This window comes from Schistocerca gregaria, chromosome 5 (assembly GCF_023897955.1).
Source record: "Schistocerca gregaria isolate iqSchGreg1 chromosome 5, iqSchGreg1.2, whole genome shotgun sequence".
Taxonomy (NCBI): Eukaryota; Metazoa; Arthropoda; class Insecta; order Orthoptera; family Acrididae; genus Schistocerca; species Schistocerca gregaria.
The window spans coordinates 143,342,098-143,349,442 of NC_064924.1; the positions used below are offsets into that span (position 1 = coordinate 143,342,098).

General features: G+C 44.4%; 1 pseudogene; it reads right to left on the reverse strand.

Moving 5' to 3' along the window:
• Window positions 1–6,034: 6,034 nt before the first annotated feature.
• Window positions 6,035–6,152, reverse strand: LOC126274350 (5S ribosomal RNA; annotated as a pseudogene).
• Between the last annotated feature and the right edge of the window lie 1,193 nt (window positions 6,153–7,345).

The window sequence follows — 7,345 nt, forward strand, 5'->3', positions numbered from 1 at the left end:
GGTCCGGGAAATTACCTGCATGCAATTAAAAGTATGAATGTTAATGGTTTAAATTCATGAAATGCCAGCACGTTTATTCACTTTGTCTGTCAGTAATGCATATATTTTCACGTAACTGTGTCGTGTGAGATATCGAGTTAACCGGCATTGTTTCAGGAATTCAATGTAAGGTGTGTTATTTGTTTGATACCTTATACAGTGATGGAGGTTGGCAGTGATCATACACGCTTCTCTCCAAAGCTCGCCACAGAGGCTCAATAATATTGTGATCTGATGACTCTGGTGACCAGGGGAGATGTGACAGTTTATTGTCACGCTCACAAAATCAGTCCTGGACCGTATGAAGTGTGTGAACAGACGCCTTGTCATATTGGAACACAGCATCAACACTGGGGAACAAACACTGTATGTTTTGCAACTGGGTAACCTCTTTTGATGCTAGTCAGGATGAACGTTACTGCAAAGGGCATTTGATTCTAAAGCATTATGTCAGGGTGAAAAACACTAAATAAATTACTTTTTCTCTCTTAACAGCATGTGGGCAGGGTGTGTTCTTCCTTGGCTCAGGGATGAGGTAGAATGAAATAGCATTTTATTGAAAGCTTTGGGCAGTGGTTTCCTTACTGGATTGTTCTGGCTGGGAGAGCGGCAGCTGCGTCGTTTGCGAAGCCTTCTGCTGCATGAGCGGCGGCGACTGATTAAATCTGGCGGTATCTCGTGTCGCTGTTTCGCCCATTTGACTGGAGACGTGCATCGTGAGGTGGCCCGTTTAATTATTGAGAACGAAGTCGTGAATCGGATGGTGATACCTTGGATGTGGCGCCCCAGTGTTTCTGTTCTCTATGCGTCCGCCTGTGTCAGTGTTGTGCGTCGGCCAGCGGAGCGGAGCGCCGGGGGAAGGCCAGTATCCCGGACTCGAACAGTGGACTCCAGCTTGCCAGTCTTCAGCTGTCAGATCTTCATCTCCAGCTCACAGGTGACTGCTGATGTGAGGCCGTCTCCTTCCCGTCCTCACGAGTCACCCGGGTACGTAAAAATCAGTTTTCAAATACCTTCTAATTACTGTCTTCTGGCGGCAAGGCTGCTGCTTGCTGTTCCATTACAGCGGCGGACTTGGTGCTTCTGTGTACGATGCAGTCTCTTCGTGTACGACGGTCTTCAACACCGACTGAACTGTACTGGAACTGAACTCGAACCGAAACTGAACTGAAAACTGCTGTTGGGCTCACTGCACCTTCCGTATTTATTTACTTCAGTTCACTGGGGGTTAACGATATCACGGTCATTGCCTCTTCTGTCGCACTGAAAAACTTCTCGATGAATCTTCTTAACGTCAGTCATTGGCTCTTGGAATGTAGGCGAGGGCCTTTGATCACATGTGACAATTGAGAAACACGTGAGCGGTCGGGCGGTGCCCTGATGGCTGAATCAACAGGTTCCGCTTATGTGGGGAGGGTGAAGGCTTCTCCTGAATGTGCTGACTTGCAAGCGCCGACCGTTGCCACTCCAGCTCTGCCTGCTGTTTGCCAGTGTGTAACTCTTCTCAACTAAACTAAGTTTTTCATTTATTTTCTAATTTCTACTTCACTTCACATTGATTTCACTAATTTATTTACCAATCTTAAGTACCACTCAAAACTTTGAATGGACATGAGCAGCCAACATTGCCACATAATCCTGGACAGTGATGCGATCTTGCAGAATAACCATGAGGTCCTTGGAATACAACAATGTGGCTGGCTAAATCACCTTATCTCTGCTACATTTCACTCGGCCAGGAATAATACACAACCATGGAACAAGAATCACGTGACCAGGTACCATTCTACCATTGCTCCATGGTTCAGGTTTTATGGCTTCGTCACCACATTTCCCTATTACGAGCATTTGCATGTGTAGTTTTGAAATTACAGCTCACCCTGCAATTCCCAATTTATGGAGCTTCCTTCGTGTCATTTTAATGCTGAAAGTAAATAAACCGCCAGGTCCTGATGGGACTGGAAAAAAGCGCAGGTGACGCCTGGTATATAAGAAGGGTAGAAGGACGGATCCTCAAAATTACAGACCAATATCCTTAACATTGGCTTGTTGAAGGATTCTCGAACATATTCTCAGTTCGAAAATAATGAATTTCCTTGAGACAGAGAAGTTGCTGCCCATGCATCAGCACGGCTTTAGAAAGCATCGCTCCTGCGAAACGCAACTCGCCCTTTTTTCACATATCTTGCGAACCATGGATGAAGGGTATCAGACGGATGCCATATTTCTTGACTTCCGGAAAGCGTTTGAGTCAGTGCCCCACTGCACACTCCTAACTAAGGTACGAGCATATGGGATTGGTTCCCAAATACGTGAGTGGCTCGAAGACTTCTTAAGTAATAGAACCCAGTACGTTGTCATCGATGGTGAGTGTTCATCGGAGGTGAGGGTATCATCTGGAGTGCCCCAGGGAACTGTGGTAGGTCCACTGTTGTTTTCTATCAACATAAATGATCTTTTGGATAGGGTGGATAGAAATGTGCGGCTGTTTGCTGATGATGCTGTGGTGTACGGGAAGGTGTCGTCGTTGAGTGACTGTAGGAGGATACAAGATGACTTGGACAGAATTTGTGATTGGTGTAAAGAATGGCAGCTAACTGTAAATATAGATAAATGTAAATTAATACGGATGAATAAGAAAAAGATTTGCTACTGGTAGGTTTGATCATCACGTGAGTGTTACGGAAGTGCTTCAGGAACTCTGGTGGGAGTGTCTGGAGGAAAGGAGGCGTTCTTTTCGTGAATCGCTACTGAGGAATTTTAGAGAACCAGCATTTGCGGCTGACTGCAGTACAGTTTTACTGCCGCCAACTTATATTTCGCGGAAAGACCACAAAGATAAGCTAAGACAGATTAGGGCTCGTACAGAGGCATATAGGCAGTCATTTTCCCCTCGTTCTGTTTGGGAGTGGAACAGGGAAAGAAGATGCTACTTGGGGTACGAGGTACCCTCCGCCACGCACCGTATGGTGGATTGCGGAGTATGTATGCAGATGTAGATGTAGATGTAGACAGTGTTCTTGAGTACACTTGAGCAAGTCTTGCATCCGTCGTCCTCTTATTTTTTGTCAAAATCCTCTTCAATGGCCGTCCGTTACAATCACTCAACACACATTTTCGTCCACATTGTGACTTGGTGGATGATATTTTTCCGCTTTGCCTGTATACAATATAAACACTTCCGCTGTCTCGGTTACGAAAGCACCAAGATACGAGCACCATCAACTAGCCAACATTTGAATTCACTGAGCTCCGGCATAGCACCCTCACAACTATACAGAACGCTGCCCTGACCGTGACTGACACTTGCAACGTATTGAGGACAATTGCACAGGTACCGTTGCGCAATCTGTAGGCTTGGCTAGTGTCTGCATTTATGTTAAAGCATGCATTTCTAGCGGCGATCCATATTTTTGTTTGACCCCTATATATGGTGGCTAACAGGGTATGTCACGTTGCGCTTGTGTACCTGTAGTCACTACATTTTGCATAATATTTCATTGCGAGGTACATTCATGCTGTATGTCGGGTCTATGGCGATGATTTGCGAGTGCGATGTACACGACAGCATCTGTAGCATCGTTTTGGCTGAAGATTGATTTGAACTACTCCGACCTGTGTGCTTATGAACTATAATTTAGACCGAGCCCAGGTTTTCATAGTTGTAGCGGTAATAGCAGAAATGACAATTACGTTTGATGCCAGAGTGTGACAGTTAACCGGCAGACGCAAATCGTAAAGCAATCAGTATTGTGGTCTTATCATGACTATAACTTACGGCTGCCTCCATCCTGCCGTGTTTTGTGATGTTCTCTTCATTTCTTGATAATTTTAGCCCTCTGTTATTTCCTGTGTATCCTAACAAGGTATGTCTCGTTGCGGTTGTGTACCTGTTGTCACTACATTTTGCATAATATTTCATAGCGAGGTACATTCATCATTCTTTCTTCATTTTTCCCTTTTTCCTTGCAATATGCCCGTTGAAAATTTATTATGTCTCAATAAATGTTCGAAAAGTTTTGTTTTCCATTTTTTGATATTTGCTGTGAGATCTGTAAGTTCACTGATCTCTTTCAGAAGATCTTCATTGATTTTTGTATCTGTCCACCTCGTTCTCCAAAGCCACATTGTTTCAAATTCAAAATGCTTTCTGCCTGTCTTCAAAAGTGTCCAACTTTTACAACCAGACAGGAGTACACTACAAGTGGATGTCTTGAAAGACCATTTTCTTCTTTTCTAAACTGAACGACTGGCTCGCCAGTAGTTGTCTCCGCACACTGACATCAAGTTTATATGCTACAATTATTTTCCTGCTTTCAGCGTTATCTCTTGTCTCCTGTGTATAAGCTGCCTAACAAAATTCTAGTTTGAACAGAGATATCATCCTTCATTTTTTTTGCTTTCTGTCAAAATTTTAGTTTGTTAGTATAGAGTTATGGTCACACTTCTTTATATCTGCTGGAGATTCAGAAAATATATTTTCCCTATCATCTCTTGAGAGAATAGCAGCTTCAAATCTAAAGCAGTGAATGGGAACTGTTGGAAGCTACAAAAGATTCGTTCCTGTAATGTCTAATATTGTATTATATATGTCCAACCAGTAATATTTCGTAGCATCCATCGTTCAGGAAATTGTTAGTCTTTCAGTAAACAATTTTTATGTTGCTAACATAAGAACAAACAGTTTCATATCTTATTGTGAAACAGTCGTGATACAGTAATCTTCGAGCTCTAAAATTGTTTCTGTTCATAGATAATGAGAGAGGACAAATTACTCTCTCAACTATTTTTCGTATATCGAGAATTGTTAAAGATTTTGTTACAACCTGACGCACCTTGAGCGAGACTCTAGAAGGTTAACGGCCTGAGCAGACGTTCATGGAGCCTGGTAGGGCGCCAAATGCATGAGGTATTTTTATTTTTATTAGCTCACAGAAACGGCATGTTGGGAGTTGAAAGCAATTGGTGGTGAGCCCATCCCTCAGTAAATCTTGCTGGACAGGCCTACAGCCTTACAGGGCAGACAGAGTCGAAGGCTGGGCTGGGGGTGACGGACTGAAAGGACTCGTCTACACTGTGGAGTCGTAACACAGGCATTGTGTGCACAGCCATGCTTAATAAAAATTGACGAGTTTTCGTGTTTGCCGATATTGCAAATAGGCCTGTGACCTACTCCCATCAGCCGCCTCAGTTGTATAAGAAACTCCGGCGTCTGAGAAACGTTTAGAGACAGAATCTTTATTACACGTCGTAGCTAGGACTTAGAAGGTCCAAGGCACAAGCGATTTAGATAAAGATCTTTATGATTGTATCTGTTTGCTTGTTGCCATGGGAAACGACTTCGGAGGATAACATCTTCCCCCTCCGCGAAAACTTAAAAAAGGCAGTAATTGGCAGTTTCTTCATTTCCCAGAGGCGCAGGTTTCTTAACTCTTCTACCGGTTTGACAGGAATTTGTGCTGCATGTGGGAGGGGAGATTTAGCGCCTCTAGAGCCCTATGATTGGCTCAGGACGACGTGAAGGCGATGTCGGTCGTGTACTTTGTGGGAAAACGTTTTTTTTTTCTGAAGAGGTACGAGGCACTCAGGTGCTGGCCTTTGGTCTGGTAGGGAACTTCTGGTCGATATGCTGGCATGTGTGGTTGGTGTTTGGGACCCGTACTGAGACTGACTTCCCTTGCGAGTAGTTTAGACTGGGGAGCCTGTGGTGAAGTTCTTACTGTATCGACAGTGTGACTTCAAACGTCTCGGACTACTCGTTTGCCGAGGACACGCTTATTCGTTTTTGGTTTACCAGTCTTGACGTTTGGTATCCTTGTACACTCTGTCGTTCAAGTGAGCCACATTGGTCCTTGGTACGACCAGCGAACGGGTGTGTAACGCACTGAAATGTACGGCGATTTCAAGGCTCTGGTAGAAATGATGGTATTCTTGACCGAAGCCGCTACTATTCGCTCCTCAATTGGCATCACGAGGCTGAGTGCACCCCGAAAAATGGCAACAGCACATGGCGGCCTGGATGGTCACCCATCCAAGTGCCGACCACGCCCGACAGCGCTTAACTTCGGTGATCTCACGGGAACCGGTGTATCCACTGCGGCAAGGCTGTTGCCTCAAGGCTCTATTAGAGAGTAAATTGCGATCCGTCTGCCTGATCACTGCACCGTGAGATTTTTGCAATTCTTTCATGGCCGCAATCGAGTCACCTCTCAACTCCGGCGCACACATCTCTCCAGCTGCAAGTTACATTGCCGCACGAAGAAAACAGGGTAACGTACTGCCGCTCCAGTCTTGTCAGCGCGCACAGATCTCAATCGCCACTTGCTCTCAGCTGCACCGAAATAAATGTCTGTAGATTTGAACAATCAAAGTCTGCTCAGCATCAGATCAATTCAGATTGCGTTATCCACAGTTTCAGGGCTATGGTACTGGACTCACTTCTGCCACCCAGGATCCTTGTCCATTGTGGTCTTAAATAACCGGTTAGTTGTTTAAGATATCCAGTCATTACTTGTTTAGCATGGTTTACACCTGTCTTTGTTTTGGGGAAATAAATGTTGTTAGAGCTCTAGTAAATTTTGCTTCATTCTCAATCATTTTTATACAACAGTCCCACGAATTAACTTTCAGTAACTAATGACGTGAAAAAAAATCGGGTATAAAACCAAAACAGATCTATCTTAGTGTTTTCACAGGTATAACAGCAAAATTTGTTAAGTTTAGACGTCTTGTATACTCCTATTGTTTCTTTTTCACCTTTGACGATGCAACCATGCAACAAAGAAATTCCTCAGGACTGTGATATGACAGTTGTTGGAAATATAAGCACAGGAGTCCACAGCTCCTGGTCTCGCGGTCGCGTTCTCGCTTCCCGGGCATGGGTCCCGGGTTCGATTCCCTGCGGGGTCAGGGATTTTCACCTGCCTCGAGATGACTTGGTGTTTGTGTTGTCCTCATCATTTCATGCTCATTCATTAAAGTGGCGAGATTGGACCGAGAAAAGGTTGGGAATTTGTACGGGCGTTGATAACCGCGCAATTGAGCGCCCCACAAACCAATCACCATAAGCACAGGAAAACAAGTTTCCTGATTATCTCAGAACAACAAAAAGTTATGGGGTCCACGATGATTCGTCTACATCTAAATTTACATAGTGTACCCTGCAAGCCACTTTATAGTGCATAACGGAAGGTATAATGTACCAGTTTTATCGATTTTCCCTCCTATCCACTTGCGTACTGTGCGTTGGAAAAATGACCGTCGTGATCTCGGAGCGAAATGTACCGATCTTCCAGCACAGTTTATA